General features: G+C 36.9%; 1 long non-coding RNA gene across 6 annotated transcripts in view; it reads right to left on the bottom strand.

Moving 5' to 3' along the window:
* Positions 1-665: 665 nt before the first annotated feature.
* LOC106895865 overlaps positions 666-22,084 on the bottom strand; it is a 44,166-nt gene continuing 22,747 nt past the window's right edge. For 2 of the 6 annotated variants that reach the window (XR_001413531.1, XR_001413529.1), the window contains 3 exons: positions 16,161-16,332; positions 11,573-11,663; positions 666-3,287 (listed from right to left, as the gene is read on the bottom strand). This is a non-coding gene — a long non-coding RNA (uncharacterized LOC106895865). Of the gene's footprint in view, positions 3,288-11,566; positions 11,664-16,160; positions 16,333-22,084 lie in introns of all 6 variants that reach the window. The other 4 variants (XR_001413528.1, XR_001413533.1, XR_001413530.1 and 1 more) reach the window with 3 other exon arrangements.

Consider the following 22,084-nt stretch of genomic DNA (forward strand, 5'->3'; position numbering starts at 1 on the left):
TTCAACAGTTTTCAGAATTAGAATAGGCCAGCCCCACATTTTTTTCCTATACAGACTTTTCTCTAAACTGCCTGAATAGTTATTATAACAGCCTGAGTTCTTATATTACCCTGTGTTCCATACTGTTACTTTTCCTTTCCAGTAAGCTCTCTTCAGAGATAACTAGAAATATGAATAGCACTTATAAGTCAGTTTCTTTTAGGAGAACATTTCATTAATTTCTCTTCATTTGTATCTGCTCATGCCATTTGTGCACTCTACTTTTGTGCACTCTACTCTTTGTTTGTTTTATTACTCCTCAAAGTATCATTCTGCAGGCTTTAGAGATTTCTTCTTTCTCCTGTGCAATGCAAAACCACTTAGTATGCATTCCCTCTCCTTGTCCTTGGGTTTTTTTAATCTTGTCTTTTTTTTTTTTCCTACATATAAGCCACTTATCTGAGAAGTCTGAATGTATTTTGTCCGAACACAATACATGCTCTAACAGTTATATCTTCCTTATACTCCAAAGGAATAATGAAAAGAAATAATCTGGTCAAAAAAGGAAAGAAAGAAAGAAAAACAGTCTATCTCTATTTATAAGAGAAACGGTATGGTTAAGATTTTGCAACCTGAGACTCTAATATTTTATTGGAATCTCAACGAGAAGGCCCATTACTAAGACATTTAAAGTTCTGCAGTTTTTACTGTTTTATTTTACAGGCTTTGTAGGAATGGCACAGAATATTTACATGTATCCCAGATTATTCTTTGCTAGCAATAAATCTAAAATACCAGCTTATTTCCAGTTTAGGTAAAATTTGATTGGAGAAGAAAAAGAGGAACCAGCTCATACAAATACTTAACAAATCCACCATAAATCAGCCATATTATATCAAGTATTATTTAGTACTCTTGCTCCTTTTCCACGCTAGCACTGATTTAAATGCCTTCTGCTGCAGTTTTCTTATTAGAGTGTACCACAGTTGAATGACACATTTTGGAAGTTTTGTGGGATATCCCACTGGTATTGATTGGACTGAGTGGATACAAGTTCAAATACCCATAAAGCTTAAAAATAGATTCTGAAAGAATCCAGTCATTTTCAGAAAGCGTTCCAATACAGAGGACACTTGTAATAGGCAGTTCACGTGCTGGCTGAAAAGCACATTCAAAAGCTCCAGTAAAATTATGTCTCACCAGTTATTTACTGTCAACAGAAAGCAAGCTAGGGGAAAAATCCATCTCTGTTCCAGAAATTTATTCTGAAGTATTTTTTACTTTGAAGAACCAGACCCCCCATTTTCTTATCATCCAGTGTCATCTAGAAGATTGTCTTTCACTGATTTTTCTTTAAGACAGATTTTTTTTTATAGTCAAGCCACACAAACCCAGAGTCAACAAACAGGTATATCCCTGAATCATAGAACAGCTGAAGTTGGAAGCAACCTCTAGAGGTAATTTGGTCCAACCTTCCTGCTCAATTAGGGCCACCAATCCATATACTTCGATTCAACTGTTGGAGGAAATGTGTGGAAATAAGGAACATTGTTGGACCTGAGTCTGATGTAATCACTGCCTTACAGAGCCTGTGTTTAGTTCTCTCTATTGAGCTTTGTATCTCGGTGTCATTTGAATCAGGAGAGCTTCTGAGCTGCTTCTAAGATCTAAACCTTGGAGAACAACAGAATAAGACAGCAGTTCATGACAAGCAAGAAACAACAAAAGATTATTACTAGATAAAGGGAAGATTTTCACATTCTTACTGGCAAATGGCAAAGCAGTTGTGAAATTTACAAAAACTGCTTTTATTGGGAGGAGTTTAGTTTATCCATGCAGTCTTAAAAGGCACTGCTGTCAATGGACAGGAAAGATAGTTAGAAAAAATAGGAACAGAGCAGGGTTCAACATCTTAATGAGGAATCTGGGATGATAATGCATGAAGGTGAGATGGAGGGATGTTTTGAAAGACAGTATATATGGCTTCTGTGAAAAGCTTCAGCTCATATCAGTATTTATTAAATGGAATTGACTTGTCTGACTTCTGGGACATGTGATGTACTTCCAAGCAATCAGCTATCGGTACGCATAGCAGGAGTGCTGGGTTTCATCTTTCATGGTTTTCATCTTCTTTGAGGATAAAGCAGAGAAAGTAGAAGGCCAAATGCCTTGTTCCAAAATGCTAGCACTTTGATTTAGTAGAAGTGATCTCAAGCAATATTACAGATAACCTTCTTATGCAGTACTAGTTGCCCTCATAGTCTCTTTCTTTGGTTTAACAGAGCAATTCCCGTCCTTTGGCAAAGCAGCTTGACTGTTTATAATTACTTGTTGCTGTATGCTAGTGCTTTAAAAGCCAACACTAGTTGTTCTTAATGAAGTACATGAAAAAGAAAATGATATGGGTAGTTCTTTGTCAGAGGAAGAAAAATAAAGACACTCAGCCTAGAGGAACTGCGTATGAATATAGACAAAAGAAATAAAATGCTATAACTTAAGAAAAAGGACAAGAAAAATGTAAAGAATAAATCAGAGGTGTATTGTTGCTCAACTGAAAAGAAGCCATAGTAGTTAATAGGGCCAAACTATTATTGAAATACGTGCTACTTGCTAATATTGAAAAGCAAGCTGAGCTAAAGCAGAGAGATGTTAGAGAAATATATTCTAATTAGTCTGAACTAAGAAATTAATAACAAGAAATCTTCTGGGAATGCTAAATAAAGAGGAAAAAATGTTTCATACTACTTTAAGCTGGGCTAATGCAAAGATGTCCTGGTTTGTGGTAGAACAGAACCGATTGTCTTTTCAGTAATTTTACTTTCCAGTTAAGTCTCTTCTAACTAACTAACTCTCTGAAATTAACGGTGTATTTTTCAAACAATGTCTGCTTCTAGCAGATAATGTCTGATGTTTATAGCTAATACCAGGGAATGGTATGCAGAGAGGCTCCTGCTTATACTTATTGCTATAACAACCGAGGTCAGCTAAATTTGTTATTTGCCCCATTGGAGGGTCAGCAGGAGAAAAGCGTAGAGGGATCTCACCTATGGGGAGGAGCAGACAGGAGAGGTGATCCAAAACTGACCAACAGAGTATTCCATCCCACCTGCATCATCCTCAGTATAAAAGCTGAGGGATCAAAGGGTCAGCCCTCTCTTCTTCAATGGCTAGCATCTGAGAAGGACTCTGTCTGTCTGCCTTTGATTCTGATCTGTGTCTTCCTGAATCCGGTTTTTGAGTTCAGTTCCTGTCCATCGCTGAGTCCAGTCTGGGACTTTCCAAGTGGCTCCAGTAATGGGATTGTCATCCTGCAAGTTCAATAAAGGTTGCATATATTGGATATATTTTTTTTGTGTATGATTATATTTTATTTTTATTATTGATATTTCACTAAGTAGTTTTGGTTTTCTTCTTAACACTTAAGTGGCTCTCCCTTATTCTCTGTTCCTTCTCTTGGGAAGAGACAGAAATTAAAGAGACCATCTCTCATTGGTTTAGTGGCCAGCCCAGCCTAAACCACAAACAAAACATTTAATTTTTCCAATTGCAAGGACAGTTACTGCAGAGGGAAAAGCATTTGGTGATAAAGACCTGAATCTTGATAAAGAATTCTTTTAGAATCTGCAGATTCTTTACATTAAGATTTTAAAAATAAGGATGAACTTTTAAGAGGGGTAAAAAACTAGCACTGATAGTATGTGTTATCAGAACATCCATCTTCCCAAAAACCTAACAGAGCAGCTCAAATCAAAAACCGTTTCTACTGCAGCTGTCATTTTAGCATGTGATGAATCAATATGTATTAGAGCTGTAGATCAGCTCTTTTTTGAGTTTGTTGTGCGAGTCCTAAAAGCTTTGTATCATCTTTTCAAACACTGCATGTTAGAATCTGCATAGAAGATATACTCAGTTCTGTCCATTTGGTCTGTAGTGAAGGGAGCATCCAACTAATTCCCACAATTACTTTAAATCCAGATGGAGTTTACAGTCTCCCTGAAAAACTTTTCACCTCATTTTTGTTTCATTGCTACACAGATTTATATGGGCTAAATTTAATAGAGGGTGGGTCCGAGTCTGTGATCCAGAACAAACTCTTTTCACACATAGAGTATATAAAACAAGAGTGCAAAGTTGAGAACATCATCGTGAGAACAAGGGGAAGAGAATATTTTTTATATGTGTGACCTCTTTGCATTGAAACAACTGTGCATTTACACACTGTGAGAAAAGGCCAGCATCTTGATGCCTACACTAGCTAACTCTATGTATCCAGTCTGTCCTTCTGGTTATGTCCCATTAACAGTACCAAGAAGATGGTCTTCAGCACTAATCTGTGATTTTTTTGACTGCTTAATTCTTAGTGTCATCACTGGTACAGTTCTGGCTGTGCCAAACAGAGAAACAGAGTTCTCTCAAATTTTGTCTAAGCACAAGAGAATAGGTCCCTCTGTTCTGTTTCTCTAGAGCTATCTCAGCAGGCTTTGAATCCTCAACCCCTCTGTCCCCCCCATCCTCACCCCCATATTTTTATGTTACGCTGCAGATCATCTGTGTATGTATCATGTAATCTCAGAGTCAGCTGTAGAATTACTTCCAGAGATTTTGAACTTATAGATAAAAAGTAACAACCAGGTCTGCTTGCCAGCAATGCACTGCATAAGGTCTCTAAAAGGTCTGTAGCCAAGTGCTATGCTGTGCAGAGGTGGCCGCACCATGCCTCTTGGCCTCAGGGCTAGAGAATGGTTCTTTGTTCTGCTTATTTTAGTAATATCTATGTGCCAATGTCTGCTGGTCTGCTCGGCACCTAAAAGAACATTTGTTTTGTGCCAGCTCTCTGAAGTGGAAAACAGCATTCAGCAAGATCCCAGCTCACTCCTTACTACAAAACAGAGGCATTTTGTGTCGTTCCTTTCTGATTTTCCTTGCTGGCTTCTATAAGACATCGCTGCAGTTTCTGGCACTGTGTAGGGTAATCTTTCCTGCCAAATATCTTACCTTCCCTCCTGATGTCATTTACATAATCGGTGTTTTCAGTTTAAAAACGTTTATCTTAAACTGTAACAGAGCAAGAACGCAGCCTGATGCATCCAATCAACTGTCCGCACAGAGGGCTCCATCTTTTCTGGAGGCTCCAAGGTCTTCTGTTACCACTCTGCTACCCATTTAGTGAGAAGCACCACACTGATCCCTCCGCTCCTAAACACTTCACAGACTTCATCAATAGTTTTGGGAGAGGGGACAGAAATCTAGATGCACTTTTCCACACAGGTGCGTAGCCCATACTCTTGGTGGAAGTAGCAGTCTTGTATTTCATTTCAGTTGCCTTTTAGCTCAGTAAACCATCACTTGTACACAAAGTGAATGTCATGGTTTAACCCCAGCTAGCAACTAAGCACCACATAGCCACTCAGTCACCCTTCCCCAGTGGGATGGGGGTGAGAATTGGAAGGGTAAAAGTGCGAACACACATGGGTTGAGATAATGGCAGTTTAAGAGGGAACACAAAAGCTATGCAGCATAAGCAAAGCATCTCCAGGAAAGCAGGGCTTCATCACACATAATGATTGTCTTGGAAGACAGATTTCCCCTTCCTCATTCTTCCCACCCATCTTTTATTGCTGAGCATGATGTCATATGGTATGGGATATTGCTTTGGTTAGGTGGGGTCAGCTGTCCCAGCTGTGTCCCCTCCCAGCTTCTTGTGCACCCCCAGCCTGCTTGCTGGCAGGGTAGAGAAGCAGAAAAGGTCTTGACACTGTGTAAGTACAGTTCTGCAACAGCTAAAACATCTGTGTGGTATCAGTTGTTTTCATCCCAAATCCAAAACATAAAACCATAGAAACTACTATGAAGAAAATTAACTCTATCCCAGCCAAAACCAGTATGGTCAATCAGCCACCCCACAAAGCTGGGGCAAGCTCCTAGGAAACGGGAGGCAGAAACATCAGTTCTTTGAAAAGGAAAAGCAATTTAAACACTGTCTATAGCATGCCGGATTCAATATAATACCTTTGAGATTAAGCTTCTTGGGAAAACTTAGAAGTAAACTCAATTTGTGTAGAACAACAGATCTTACAAAAGAAATATATGTAAAGACTGCAGCCTTGCAGAGAAAAAAGACTGGGTTTTGGCCATCTTTAACATAGAATTACATGCTTGAAATTTAGCTAGGGGTCTGGGGATTTAAATCACACTACAATCACATCATAATCTTACTTAAATTCTGGTTCAGAAGCTGAACCTAAGAAAACCTTTAGTTACCTAAGTTCCTTTATTAGCATGGACAATAACATGACAGGCTGAAAGGGTATTCAAAGAGAAAGGCAAAAATGATAGTCTCTATTGTTGTTGCACACTGAAGAATGCAAAGACCATAAAAAACTGGCCAGATAATATTTGTGGAGAATTTGGTTTAGGCAAAAATTCAGTAATGCACACTGAACTCTCAGGACTTCAGGTAGTTGCAAAAAATTGCATTTTTTTCTGTTCTTCCAGTTGTTTATGTTACTCTTAGTTAATCTTGCATTATTTGTAAAGAGCTCATAGTAAGATCTAAATACAAAAATACATTTACTAAGCTCTTTTGAATCCCTTTTATGATCTGTTATTTCCTGTCTTCATTTTTCTGATGTTAAGCAGTCTATATGTTTAGACTCCTAAGTGATTTTTTAAACAATATTTCGACTACATATACCTTTTACAATATCTTTGTCAGACAGAAAATTCATTATTTCTGAGCATACTGTCAGCATGTTCCTGCATGTATATAAAAATCTTAACAATTTTGAACACCATCCTGCTTATATTCTGCTTGATTCCTTGCACATATACTTTCATTTAATAGCTGGAATTTAATGTTATTGTTTAGTCTGCTGTCTGTGTCACTGAGGACTGCAGTCATTCCTTAATGTCCACCCTGTGAATTTACAAAAAAAAGATGATACAAGTTATAGAAATATTCAGAAGAGATCAGCATCATCCTTTAGGTCTCATTCTGATTGCTAATAAATCCACATTTTTTTTTCCAAATGAATCTATGGAGGTCATTTTAGAATTATATTATGAATTTTCTCATAGCAATAGTCCCTAGAAGTTATATCCATAATCTGTGTAACGTTTACTGGTATTTACTGTAGTATGTGCTTCAAAGGATGCGTAAGAGGACAATGGAGGTTCTGTGCACTCTTTTACCAGCACCCAGGCTGCACATACCAGCTGGAGTGAGTTATGGATTCCCAGACCCCTCACTGTCCCTGACATCCCATCTTTAGGACCATACGGGGGTCCTTACTGGCCTGGCTGCACTGGTTTCCTCCTTGCAAAAGCAAGGTGGGTGTGCATGGTATCTCAATGTCTGAGATACATGCATGGGGATTTTGTGTGACAAAGTTTCTATGGGTGGCTTGTGTTCATCTGCAATACCAGCCAGGAGTCAGGAACGGTAACCAGCACTCCAGATGATGTTCATGGCCTGGCCTGTGCTTGTGCAACTCCCCTGGACCCTTGCTCTGACTGATGGTCACCCTTTCATTTTACTGCTTTTAGGGTGGGATTCAGTTGCTTATGCATGGCACTTAGGGACATTTGACATGCATTAAAGTACCTCACCTGGCCTCCAGCTACCACTCCAAAGACTGGGAACCCATGTAAACTCTCTGGTCTACCTGTCTGGCTTGTGCAGACATCCTGAACGCTTCAATACATCCCAGAAGGGACTAAGGGTCTGTGTCCGCATGACCGAGCGGATTTCCACTGATTACTGTGAGTGCCTTTATGTAGGTATCTAGATTTAGGTGTCTCAATCTCAAGCAAATTCCACCTGAGTTCTACACGCACATGAAGAAACAATAACCTAAAATAGTTGGCATATTAAATAGGAGGTAGTCTATCCTAAGCTAAGTGAATATTACTGAAATTAAATATATTTTATCTAATATATATAACGTAAAATGTAAGAAGAAAAAAAGGCAAACTCTTGTGCAAACTGTGTTTCTCTTCATTATTACTCATTAGTACTGTGAAATCTTGTTATGATCAGGTTTTGTCAGCATTGTAACTGCAAATAACAAACCTCATCCTGGAATGATTATATTGGGACACACTCAGGCTGTGTGTCACAAGTGCAAAAAATATGAAGACACTGCAGAGTGATGCTGATAAACTTTTGTTAGCCAGGTAGCACAGCTACAAGGGATCAAATTAAGTTTGGTACTGTTGCATGGTGCCTCCAATCCATGTTTTCTACATCCATGAAACTTGAGTTTACATTGCTGCACGTTTGCATCTATCAAGGTACATTCTGAATAATTTTGTGTGATGGGTCAATACACCACTAGTATTAAGTGACTTTTGTGAAGATTTATGTAACGAAAATGAGGGTACCCAAATCTGGCTTCTGGTGCATATCCTGTAAGAGGACCATTATTCTTCAGTGTGTTTAATAAGTTATATGATTAATTTTCAGTTTGTGTGTTCCACTTTTTCTATGTAATCTTCTGGGAAGCTAAAAGCTTGATGTTCCTTGAATTTGATGAATGCCTAGCCAAGAGTACTGCAACTACTGTTACATGATGTATATGTTTCCTTTCATGTACTCCATACAGATAAGCTACAGATGTTTTTTAACCTATGCTTTATTTTTGATTTATGGTGAACTTGAAAAATGAATTTATGGCTAATAAGAAATGCAAAAACAAAATTCAAACCACATGTTAAATAAAATGTAATGACTTGAGATGTACTAACTGCTCTCAGCCTGTGGCTGATTACCATAATCAATCAGTGGGCTTGTTCAAGCTGAGGATGCTCCATTCTGAAAGAAACAGAGTTGCTAGCAGGCATTTTTAATAATGTTTTAGGAAGATGTGGTAGAATATTGGTGTGATGTAAAGCTGGATGGAATTTTCTCTTTCAGTACTTTGCACTTCAGTGCACAGTTGTAGGTGTGGATGAGTAGCATTTCTGTAAGTATTCTGGCCCTGTCTTTAATAATACTATCTCCTTAAATTACTTTGCTGAACTAAAACTATGTTGTAAAGTGGCAATAAATTCTGTATGTTGGTGAAAAACCTTTTGAATGATTTTTCAGATGTTAAATGAACTGGATTACATTGTTTCCATGCAGTCTCACCTTTAGCTTTGCTGAAAGAATAGATTTGCAAAAATTTACATAAATTTGCAAAGCCAAGGCATACATGTAAGCTCATTGCACAAGTTTGTATGTATCAGCCCTTATCTTGGCAAACACTGGGAATTTGAGCTCAGGACTGCTAGAGACAGTAGTATGTGTTTCTGTGACACAAACTAAACCATGTTACTAAAATCAGATCTGTAGCCATGCCCTATGAAAACTATATACAAGGATAAAAATCAAAATTCTATACCTATAATCTAAAGAAACCTCAAAAAAAGCTGTGCTTGAGTTAAAACTCCAACTGTGAGGTTCAGCTACATCTTTTAAAAACATGACTGTGGCTGTCTCAGTCTGGAGCTGGAATGCATCCCAGACTGTAGTTTCTGACAAAAAGTTTAAAAACCTAAAATTTGCACCTATGCTTATGTTCCTATTCTGACTTTGGTATCTATGATGAGATTTCTTTCATTTAGATTTTGCTATTTGTTAGTGTTATAGTTGCCTGTAACAACATCTTTCAATTATTTTTGTTTAAAAAGTATCCACTTATCATCTACTTTGAGTAAAATGAAAAATCATCAATATATTTTAATTATTTTTTTTTCCCGGTTTTCCAACTGCTATGGAACATTTGTGACAACTTTTTTAAAGATCTTTGTTTTTTCTGTCCTGTACACAAGTAATTTAGCTGATCTATTCTGTATTAATTTTTCTTGCAAATAATCTGTGCTTTAACATGTATGAAAGGAGTTGGAGCTTGCTATGAAAAGCATGTTTTCTTCAGGTTTCACAGAAAAGAAATTCAGAGATAGGTTTCTGGTAGATCTAAAAGATTTGTTTCTAAGATTAGTGTGAGACTAGTAGCACTGTAGTATTTTTACTATGTTTGCTACAACATTAGAGCAGTAAGATTACCTCCCGCAGACAGCTGAATAATTCATTTCAGTGAACATGATGATTTATCAGCATCTCTTTAGTCAATTGGATAAGTTTTTCTCCCTTTGAACAAAGAGAGCATTTCATACTTAAAATCTGTAAAATTGTACAGTATCGCCTATCTGATCCATTAGGTACACCAAACTAATTAATTAAATAAAGAACCTACAGACTGTTATGAATGTACATACACGTGCAATAGCACATTAAGATATGATCATGTGAAAAAAATAATCCTATAGCTTCTAACAATTATTTTTTCTTTTGTAGAATTATCGTGTTTCCTTGAACTTGAGCATTTTCATGTTTTAAGGTATATGTTTATATTATGGTATGTTCAAACAGGGGACTTCAAAGCCACTATCTCTATCACAATACATATTACTAAGCTGAAAAATGACACAACACTCTCAATGGTATAAATTCTGTAGCAGAGGCAGCATTTCAAGTTTTAATTACATGAGTTATTCAAAAAGTTTTGCTTGCAAGACTACAAAAAAAATAATGAATGATATGGCATGTTTGGGAAAATTATTTTTGTGAATGCAGACAAAGGGCAGACTACAACTTGTGTAACTCTGCAATGGTACTGATGTTTCTGAAAACACTAAAGCCTAGTAGAGGCAGAAGCTCATGGAGCGGCTTGAAAGAGAACTTGCTGAACCTGAAAATATTGTCAACCATATTTATTACATTGCCTAAAAAGGAAACTGTAAGCACAATTTAATTCACAACTGAACTAAGCAATTTTATACTAAGCTAGGCTTTTGCTGCTGACTGGGAAGTTGAGTTCTGAGTCAAAACAGAAACTTAAGGGAAATGTTGAAGGTGCTGGGAGAATTTAACCATTTATTGTGCTCAGAGATTTTGTCAACACTATACATCACAATTCTGTCGTGGTAATCCCAACATAGTTATGTTGGCATGTAGTTTGGTAAAAGAGTTTATTGTTAAACTATAGAGAAATTAAGTAAAAAAGAATGAGAGTTATGTATAAGATAATTAACCCATCTTAACTTCATATACTAGAATACATTGCCAGAACTAACAGTTTAAAAGGAAAAAAAGAAATTCCAAGAAATATTTTTTGTAACCAGTAAAAAAGCTGGTTGGTTTTGATTTGGGTTACAAATTCACTGGGAAATCTTGATTAGAAATACTCCACAGTATGCAGCTACACATTTGAAAACTCAGTTTAAGACCAGGTGCTGGGAAGCATCACTTTAAGAACAGTGTGCTACATTGTTTTTGCACAAAATGATCCGTGGTGATTATTAGGAGAAGAAAACAGTGACATTCAATGATTGCTGTGGGGTGCTGGAGGCTGAAAAGGTGGCTTGCAATCTGTTTTTTAGGTTTTGTCTTGTTTTGTTTTTCCTACATGGAAAATGGAAGGTACCACTGCTGGCTATTTTAGCCTGAAATTATACTTTGGACCAGACAAACTTGAATAGAAATAAAAAAATACTTTATTCTACACTTTATTGACCAACAGTTTAGAATCAAGCTCATAGCTACCTGTACCTTACATCAGCTCCAAGTTTATTTTTTTGTTTCATCAACTAGCAAGTAGTCAGAATGACGACAAGGAATCCTTGAGGCTGGTACCTTACCCCTGTTTGAAAAAAAAAAAAAAAAAAAAAAAAAAAAAAAAAAAAGAAAAAATAAAGTATTTTTCTTATGTACTATTTCACTGAATAAAATCTGAATTTGAAAATTCATGTATCACAGTATGCGCAGATTAAAAAAATCCTTCCTACAGATTCTCATAACTAAACCTGAATATTTGTTCTGGCAGCTTTCTTGAAATATTATTCACTACCATTTCTTATCTTTCAGAAATGACATTATCATTCCACTGTAAATGTCAGTTAGGCATAAGTAACTAGATCTATCTCCCATCCTGATTACAGATTAAAATTGTTGATAATTGTCCTGGCAATTGCCTGGGCTGCAACAAATTTCTAACACATTGTGAAAACTACGTGTTATCAAGCTGGAGGAAAGAAGACTCTGCTGTCAGTTTATCATGTATGTATACCTTACATACTGAAATCTATGTTTGAATTGTACTATATAGTTAAAAGATATAAAAGACGTCTTTATTAGCTATTGATCAAAACTAGAGACAATCGCCAAGCAATTTCTGTGATAGTGAGTTTCAGGTCTACAACTCTAGTCTAGTTTTTGAGAGACCCTCAAATCCCTAAAATGTCATAATTGAAGAAAAAACTCATCTGGAAATATGATAGAGAGTAAATGGGGAATTATAAAAAAGTGATGAAAGAAATATACTTTAAATCTTGTAAAACCTGGGAAAAAACCCTAATATATTGATTATTCCTATTAGCGTACCAAAGAGAAGCCAAGTCATAGCAAGATCTATTTGAAGCTCCTCTCAGATTTCAAAAATCTATTCCAGAGGTCAGATTCGAGACACCACTGTAATATCTATCCATATTCCTATAGCAGAAAAAAAAAAAAAAAGTTTTAATATGTTTTTACATCTAGAAGAATTTCATATTTATTTGTTTCTGTACCTACACCCCACCAACCCCACTCCCAATTATTCATGTATCCTGACTGAACATGCTATTAAAAATGACATAATGTACTGGCTAGCTGAATAATTTCAGTGTAAGGTTTCACTTATCAAATCTTTGGGGTTCAAGTTGATGAGAAATCTCATACTCATAAGGAAGTCTAAATATAAAAGAAATTCCATTCTGTTCTGTAATATCCTTTCATCTGCCATTATTGGCAATTAGACTGTGAATGGTAGTCAGGTAAAATACTTATTGACACACTAATCAATACTAGTGCCACAAGCCGATTTATAGGCAGTCAGAAGTGAGAGAGAAATCATTTCAGTGAAATGGGTTTTTTAGTTTGAAGATCTTAACTTCAGGACAGACTTGGAGAAGTGACTTTAAGCAGATCAAGGAGCACTTTATCAAAGAGATAACAGAACCTGAACTTTTGCTCCTAGCTAAACTTCAGGCTGTGTCTGAGATGAAATTTTCTGGGGTATAAAACTGTATCACTTGGTAATCTGATGAAATCAGAAGAGGCTATACTCAGGTTGATGAAAGAGACAGGAGAAAATTAAGTAAAAATATTGACAATATGAAATCTTAATGGCACAGCCAAGGTCTGGAAAACTAAGTTGTTACTTCTTTTATTTAGCCTTTTTAAAATGAACATGAGACTTAATAGTTTAACACTAATTATTGGAAAAATATAGATCATGTGTGATGGATTTCACTGAAATTAGAAGAGTTAATATATAAAAGTGCAGGTTCTGATAGAGACTAATAACCAAGTAGTTGAGACCTCCTACACTTTATATGTCCTCATCTGGACAAGACCTGGCGTTTTGTTAGAATAATTCATTCCAACTCACTGAATAAGGCTTAAAGAAAGCATTATAGCTGTATTTTCCTGCAAACACAAGCAATCTTCCATATTTAAGAACCTGTGCAGTTTTAACAACAACAACAAAAAAATCAACAGAAGAGCAAGCAATACTAAGGCAAACTACAATTCCTTTCCCCCGTTAGCCCTGGGAAGAGACTGCTATTGCTGTGACACAGTAACAGAAATACACAGTGCTTTTGTGCATGCAGTGTACCTGAATATGATTCTGCCAAGATAGCATGGCTTTGGTCTGTTGTTTTTTGTTTGGTTCTCTTGGTTCTCTCTCTTTTTTTTTTTTTTTTTTTTTTTTTTTTTTCCCTAAATTGACAGCATTACTTATAATAAGAGAATAAGTTCTTCAGGGTCTATTGTCGGAGTTTTTCAGAGGTCAGAATGACTTCAGGTAACATGAAAGAGTAATATTGAATGGAAAACAAGGTATAACATATACAATCTTATAGTCACTTCAAGTGTACTAGAATTAGTGGAAAACATGCATTATAAATTATATAGACACTGTATGAACCCAACCAAAAAGAAGCACATAAAATATTCAGTTTTGAAATTTACACTAATATTTTCAGAAATAAAGGTTCCTTATAAAAGTCACGGTGTTTTAGCTATAAATAAGCTAGAATAATCACAGCTGCCATAATAGTTTATATTGAAGTAAATATTTTTGAACTTCCAATTTATAAATTAAGCTTTCTTAGTATTCATTTTGTCTAGCTAGCAACTAACCCTCTACTGCCATGAATAAGTCTTGACATGATAAAAACCATATTTTTTACTGGTATCTTCTTTGGATTGTGCTAAACACTTTTCCATGTACACATTGAAAGGTAAAAGAAATGGTAGGTCATAAATGAATAGAAAATAAAAAAATTACTTTATCTCAGTCAGTCAGCACCTGCATATGTTAAACAAATTGTTAAGCCATATGCTAGCAGTTAAGTGTTGGATCTAGAGGTAAGTGAATCCCTTCACGTGTGTTTTAGAAATTGCTTCCAGATCCTTTCAAATTCATCTAGTTGTATTCCCTAAGCCATAAATTATCTCCAAATACGCACAGTGGGTATTTCTGTAAAATTTGCAATTCAGTGCTTTTTGCTTAATTCTCTCATGTCTGTGGGTGCTTTAAAAAGATTTATTTTTTTGGCTGTTGTAGAACTCTTTCAGGACCTCAAAAATCTTTTTAGAATGTGAATGTCTTAATGCAAAACTATTAACGTTGTGGATCTGTCACTGAGTAAGATACTTATTCATATAAGGGAGCTTCTAGGTAGATTTGTCTAACATTTATCATTTTGGTCCCTCTGAAATTAGTAATGATTTTAATGCTTTTGAAAAATATGTAGGAAATCTTGGCTACACATGCCTTAAAACATGCCTTAAAATTTTATCATCTGAATCTAAGCATGTGCAATCTTACATCAGCAAATCTCTTTAACTTTCCATTGATCATTGTTACATTAATATGAGGATCATATAACTGTTTTATAGATTTTTTTTTAATATCCTTAATTCTACTGACTGACATGCATTCATCTTATAGCTAATTTAGACTGAGATATAGACCAGCTATATATGTGTGGTCAAATATTAAGACTTATGTGCTTTGACATTTTTGTTTAGAATTAGCTGTCTGAAGTCTGGTTCCTCTGGTTTATTTGATTGTGTCTTCTTTAGCCATCTCAGAGTTTCTTGAATGAGATTTTTCTGATCCCTTTCTGTTGTTTTTGATGGGAATCTCATACTACTACAACCTCGAGCTATTATCTCTTTTCACTTCATAGTTTTTTCCATTAGATCTGCTCTAATTTATGATTTTTTATTTATGTTTGGGCAAAATGCAAATAACTAAATTCAAATGTTTGTAAATACCACATCCAAAATTTACACTTAGGAAGTTCTCATCAATGACTATTACCTAACTGGAAACATCTAGCATGCTATTCAATTCAGCACCACTTGATGATTAAAATTCAGTTTGTCAGGACTTTGAGGGCATTACCAGGTCTCACTCTTCCAGCCCAGCCTCCACTGGGGGTGCCTCATTCTGCCCATGGTCCAGGACCTCACGTCACCCCCTCAGTGCTGTCAACCCCTGCCCCAGGGGTGCTGTAGCAGGGTTGATCTCCATCTCCCCACATTCCTGCCCTGCCCAAGCATGAGCACCACTGAGCTGGGCCCACCTACAGGCATAGGCATCCTATAGGTCCCGTCTTATGTCTGTCAGCCCCAGGCAGATGTTTTGGGTATCTTTGAGTATTTCATACAGTGTTAGACTCCCATGTTTAGGAAACAGAAATAAGTCCCTTATCAACACAATCATGAGGTCCATATTCAGGTAACAAAAAAATCAGATAACAAAATTCTGTCTTAGGTTATGATAAATATATCTGAATTCCACCTACAGTACTTATTAGATTTTCACTGTGTATAATAGAAACATAATCTCCTACATTTACGTGAATTCAAATCCACCCCGAATTTAAGAAGGGCTGGATTCAATTACTAAACATTGCTTTCTGGTGTGGCATGAAGGAACACAGGCTGTTTGCAGGCACAAAAATTTCTGGAGTTACAGTGGAGAGCTGTTGAGGGTAGAAGGAATCAAAACTGGACTGGCCTTCTCCAAGCTGCCCTTTTTGAGGCAGTGGGTGGGATGAAATTTGTCCAGAATGTGTCCTACCTGGAGACAGCAGAGTCATTGGAGCACCCCAGAAAAGATCAAGGGACTGATCTAGTTTGTAAATGCTGTGTGGATCTGATCAGCATTTCAGGCTTGAGAGTATTTTATTTAACAGAAGAGGCAGACCCTTGGATTACTCAAAACGGAAGTTATCAGTCTAATCTGTTTAAACCTATGAAGAATGTGGGAAGAGCAGAAAACCAGCATAAAATCAGTCACAAAGAAGCTTTACACACTTGCAGAATTTATCTTCTTCAAAACTGCATAAAACAACTTAGCCTACAAGACTGATTAATAAAATTTAGTTAAACTGACACATGGCTTTTTCCTCCCAATTATGCAAGCATATCAAGTCAACAGTGTTCTTTGCTATGCACATGTCTAAATCTCTGATTTGCTTTCATTTTTAAATAGAGAGGACAGCCTAGAATCTGAGCACATAAACAAGCCTCTGGGGCTGCCACTCCAGATGGACTAATACTGGCAAAATTTGCAAGGAAAGCTTACAAAACAGCCACCTACTTTAAGAAATCTCAAGGCAGTATTATTGGACTGCAAAACTACTAATTTCCTATGGGTTTTAAAAGTAACAGAAATTATTCGCTAGATAATGTTGACAATAACAAAAGGGGCAGTCCAGTAAGCATATAGGTGCCATTTTAAAAAAAAAAAAAGTAGATGCACCACATTGTTTACTTACAATTCACAATAATTCATTGCCTCTTCTCTAGAAGATGTTGTAATATAATGAAGGAAAATGCTAAGTAAAATGGTCATGTTTAGCTTAGTTACAAGAATTGATTCTCACAATAATTTTTTAAAAAAGTGAGAAGGTTATGTTCTTGAATAATACTATATTAAACGTCCATTTGGCTTTTTAGGAATTTTATTTATGTGAAAACCATGGGGTACACAGCACGGAAAATTTACTCTGACAAACAAAAAACCACAAGTGTTTGAATATGATGAGGAAGTTCTTGTAACAGACCCCCTCTGCAAACTGTTTTGCTTGCACTTTTGAAACCATGAAAATGGCTGTTACTGCATTATCCATCTAGCAACTTCTGTAGCTTATGGCAGAAACCATTCAGTTTAACAACTTAGAATATTAAGTTTTATTTCATTAATTTTTCCACATTGAAAATAATTAAATGAAAAAAAGGTGTTTCTTAAAATGCTCATATAGCAGCCATATAACATGAAACATTGTATTCTTAAAAAGCTATTTTAGTACTGGAAAATGAAACTGTTACATTATTGTGATTTAAGTAAATCTGAATTCTATCAGCATCTGGCCTAGTAGCATGGAAGAGTGATCTGGGAACCATAATCATGACAAGGAGTACTGCTTGTAAAGGAATAATAAAAGAAAAATAATTTTCGTATGCAGAGCACTTCTAATCCTATTATCTGTTTCCAGAATTTCCTTACTATTCCTCTAGTATGTCCAAACTTCTGGCACCTTATGCCAAATCATGTAATATGAAAATTTTTCATGTTCACAATGTTTGACTGAAAGGGCACAACTTGATTGCTTTCAGAAATCAAGGAACAGATTGTAGAGAACAAAGATCTTGCAAATAATTTTAACCAAAATTTAATTCTAAGGTATAAGACCTTCATATTTCCTGTGGCATCTGAAATCTGTGATCTGAATTCCATAACAAAAAGGTTAGACTTTGACAAGTGTTTGAATGAACTCAAGAAGTACAGCTCTCCAATAAGTCAAATATCAGTATTTACTAGACCAGTGGATCTACTGTGAAAATTAGTTCTGCCTAGCATGTACAAGTTAGAAATTTAGACCACTTTCTTTGAAAATTCTTTTCCTGAGTTCCGCCCACCCACCTCCTTATGTGGAAAGCTCAAGATCGTGAATGATACCATGACATAGCAAAGCCAGGTCAAAGGTACCTCTAGTTCTTGAAAAGTTAATACAATGAACAGGCACTCACTGTTCACCTTCTTTGTGCCGTTCATGACTTTACAGATTTCATCATCATTATCATAATCATCTCTCTCTCCGCTTTTCACTTTTCCAATCTAAAGATTCTTAGTTCCAAGATTCTCCAAATTCTTTTTCGATGATCTCTCTGCTCTTCTCTGAACATTTCTCTATTTTCTTACAACCTTTTCGAAATGGAAGGAAAAGAGCTGTACAAAGTATTAAAGATCAACAAGCAGCATGAATTTGCAGTGGCATGTTTTTTCTTTGTTATCTGTTGTCTTTCCTAGAAACTCCTAAAGTTCAGTTGAATTTTTGATTACTAGTGAACACTAGGCAGACCTTTTCAGAGAACCACTCATTGTACTTTTTGTGATCTTGACCCTGAGCAGCAGTACTCAGCTCAGAGCCCACCATTGTATAAGGATATGTTATGTTTTTTGAAGCATAGCTATCATCACTAAAACAATATATACGCTGAATTTCAGTGCTAATATACAAAATCAGTCAGGCTGTTATGTGAAACCAAATGTAAGCAAACATAAAAATGTTCTGAACTGGAAAAAAGTTCCCAGTGGCACCCTTTTCCATAAGGGCAAAAAAGGACACTAACCACTTATCTCTGTAGACACGGCATGTATTGTCTAAATCCTAAAAAAAGACGGTGGGGGGGAACAACTAAAACCCGGAAATGGTAACATATACCAAAGGCAACATAACCAAAAGAGTCTGAGAGCTGCAAAAACACTTTCAGCATGGAATTGATTAATATCTTTTTCATTACTCAGTTAATTACATTAAAAAAAAAGTTTCCTTAATATTGAATCATAATTAAGTATAAGATGACTTCCTATTTTTTCACTACCAAGTCACATGGAATCCTAATCTTAGAAATACATGAGTGGCATTCAATGTCAGCTAAGCTTCTAGTTTTGCCTAATTAAATCTGGGTGACATGACAAAGCAATTTCCCTCAGGGCTGCCTGATGTCACGTTTTTATCAGCATAATTTCATTGTACAGTGCAATTCATCTTCAGAGAGAAAACAAGGCAATGCTAGGTAGTGACCCCAAATCTATCCAAACCACCAATCCACTCCAGGGAAGGGAGAAAAAAACAAATTAAAATTCTTAGCTGGTATAAATCTGGCAATCTGTACAGAGTTATCTGTGCTTGCATTAATGGACCATGATGACTTGTACCAGCTAAAAAGCTAAGTTTCTTTTCCATAATCGTTCTTAGCTTGAACTGAGATAATTAGTGTGAAATGCTATATTAACCTCAAGTATTTATACAAACATCAGTCCTAATTATCTATATTATATAATTATTCTTAAAAGTATCTACTAAGGGAATTTCTCCTAAACAATGTTGCTCATTTGATTTTTGAAGAACTTGTCGATAATAGGGTTTTGTCCTCCTGGCCTTTAAAACTGCTGGTATCCTAGATTGTTTTTAAATTCAGTCATTCTGAGCTAAATCAAGAATAATTGCAGCAAGTCACTGGAGCTACAGGACTACTGTACAATTCTAAATAATATTTAATAATATATCTGGAGCAATCTGACTTAAGGATGACATTTAATATGTATTAATGAATAGATTAACCCAAAGTGGTAGCATGAAGTATTTCAAAGTGTATGTTCACATTTTTCAGTGAGATATGTGAAAATCCTGTGATGTGATGCCTAGAAAATATGGACCTGGCTGGGGCAGGGAAGGCTTGCCTTTGATGCCTTTGAAAGCAAAGATGAACAGTCCCTCCTTATACTCCAGGTGCAGTGAATCCTTTGAGTGATGAAGGAAAGGATCAAGGCGGGGAGAATGTGGTGCTGCTCCAACAACTGCTTTTGGTCTCAAGCAGAATATGGCACTGAACTAGGAACTGAAGCAGTTCCAGCATTCTCCTGGAGAAACTGGCTGCTTACTGCTTGGACAGGCTTACTCTTCGCTGGGTAAAAAATTATCTGGCCCAAAGAGTTGTGGTGGATGGAGTTAAATCCAGTTGGCAGCCAGTCACAGTGTTCCCCAGGGCTCAGTACTGAGGCCAGTTCTGTTTAATATCTTTATCAATGATCTGGACAAGGGAATCTAGTGCACCCTCAGCAAGTTTGCAGACGACACTAAGTTGGGTGGGAGTGTTTATCTGCTTGAGGGTAGGAAGGCTCCACTGAGAGACCTGGACAGGCTGGATCAATGAGCTGAGGCCAATTGTCTGAGATTCAACAAGGACAAGTGCCAGGACCTGCATTTCGGTCACAACAACCTCATGCAGAGATACAAGCTTGGGGAAGAGTGGCTGGAAAACTGCCCAGGAGAAAAGCACCTGGGGGTGTTGGTTGACTGCCAGCTGAAAATGAGCCTGCAGTGTGCCCGGGTGGCCAAGAAGGCCAACAGCGTCCTGGCTTGTATCAGATATAGTGTGGCTAGCAGGACTACGGAAGTGATTGTCCCCTTGTACTTGTCATTGTGAGGTCAAGTGAATACTGCATTCAGCTTTGGGCCCCTCCCTATAGGAAGGACATTGAGGTGCTGGAGTGTGTACAAAGAAGAGCAATGAAGCTGGTGAGGGGTCTCGAGCACAAGTCTTACAAGGAGTGGCTGAGGGAACTGGGGTTGTTTTGCCTGGAGGAAAGGAGGCTGAGACCTTATCATTCTCTAGAAGTACCTGACAGGAGGTTGTAGACAGGTGGGAGTTGGACTCTTCTCCCTAGTAACAGGCAATAGGACAAGACGAAATGGCCTCAAGTTATGCCAGGGGAGGTTTAGATTGGATATGAGGAAAAATTTCTTCACTGAAAGCGTTTTCAAGCATTGGAACAGGCTGCTGAGGGAAGTGGTTGAGTCACCATCCCTGGAGGTATTTAAAAGAGGGGTAGACGTGGTGCTTAGGGACATGGTTTAGTGGTACACACGGCAGTGCTAGGTTAATGGTTGGACTCGATGTTCTTAAAGGTCTTTTCCAAACGGAATGATTCTATGATTAAGTGTTTTATATGTGAGCTGTAATTCCCAAACAATTTTTCTGTGCTAACATTACTTTTTACTCACATTGGTAATTTTGTGGGTGTTTAGGTGGAGGCTCAAGTTGTTGAAGTGTTTTTAGAAAGAGTGCTCAGAAAATGACCTTGGCTAGCATGGCTGTCATTCAACATTTGGCAGAGTGGTTACTGTGCATGTCTTCAAAAGAATTAGTCCTTGTGTGGAGTACTTTAGATGGAAATGGATAAACTGTTAGTCAATAGAACAAAACCAATTGACTCTATGTGTTAAATATTTAAAAATGCCTACTGGCTAGATTCTCATGGGGGCTAGCATGAGATTTAGATATCTAACTATCTCTGCATGTTTTCCTAATCCAAAACTGCTAAGTCCTGCATCCCAACCCTCATTAGCTGCTGACAGTCTCTGAAAATGTTTATTGTTACAGAACAGAGAGATCTTTAATATCAGAATCTTGTGCCAGAAGCATTTCACTTCTAGTTCTGCAGAATAGGTCTGCCTCTATGGTAATATCTCCAGTCTGCTCCTTTCCATATCTTGTCTGCCAAGTCAGATCTCTCCTGTGTTCTCGGATGCTAATAAAACAGGCTTTTGATGAAGAGAGACAGTGAAAAAGAGCCAGTAATAGAAAAAAGTAGAGCAGCATCCAACACAGCCTTTTTGACATTCAGATTTGTGCTTTGTTCTGGGGAACAGGTCTGTTTGGTACGAAATGTGCCACAGCTAAAGGGATATTTGGACTTTAAATTGCAGAACCTGGAGTCCAGTTTCCGGTTTGGGCTATGGCTGGTTGAATCTGCTTTATCTAGCAGAACACCGTGTTATAAACCTATTGTGAATCATACTGTCAAGGTTATTTTACTTTTCATGAAGCATTTTCACGAAGCTATCAGAGTGTGATTTCCAGGTTCAAGTCCTTGTTTTTATGGCAGATTATATATTTAATCAAAGTTCTCTATATATGTGTGCTTATGTG

Source organism: Calidris pugnax, unplaced genomic scaffold, assembly GCF_001431845.1.
Source record: "Calidris pugnax isolate Ruff unplaced genomic scaffold, ASM143184v1 scaffold153, whole genome shotgun sequence".
Lineage (NCBI taxonomy): Eukaryota > Metazoa > Chordata > Aves > Charadriiformes > Scolopacidae > Calidris > Calidris pugnax.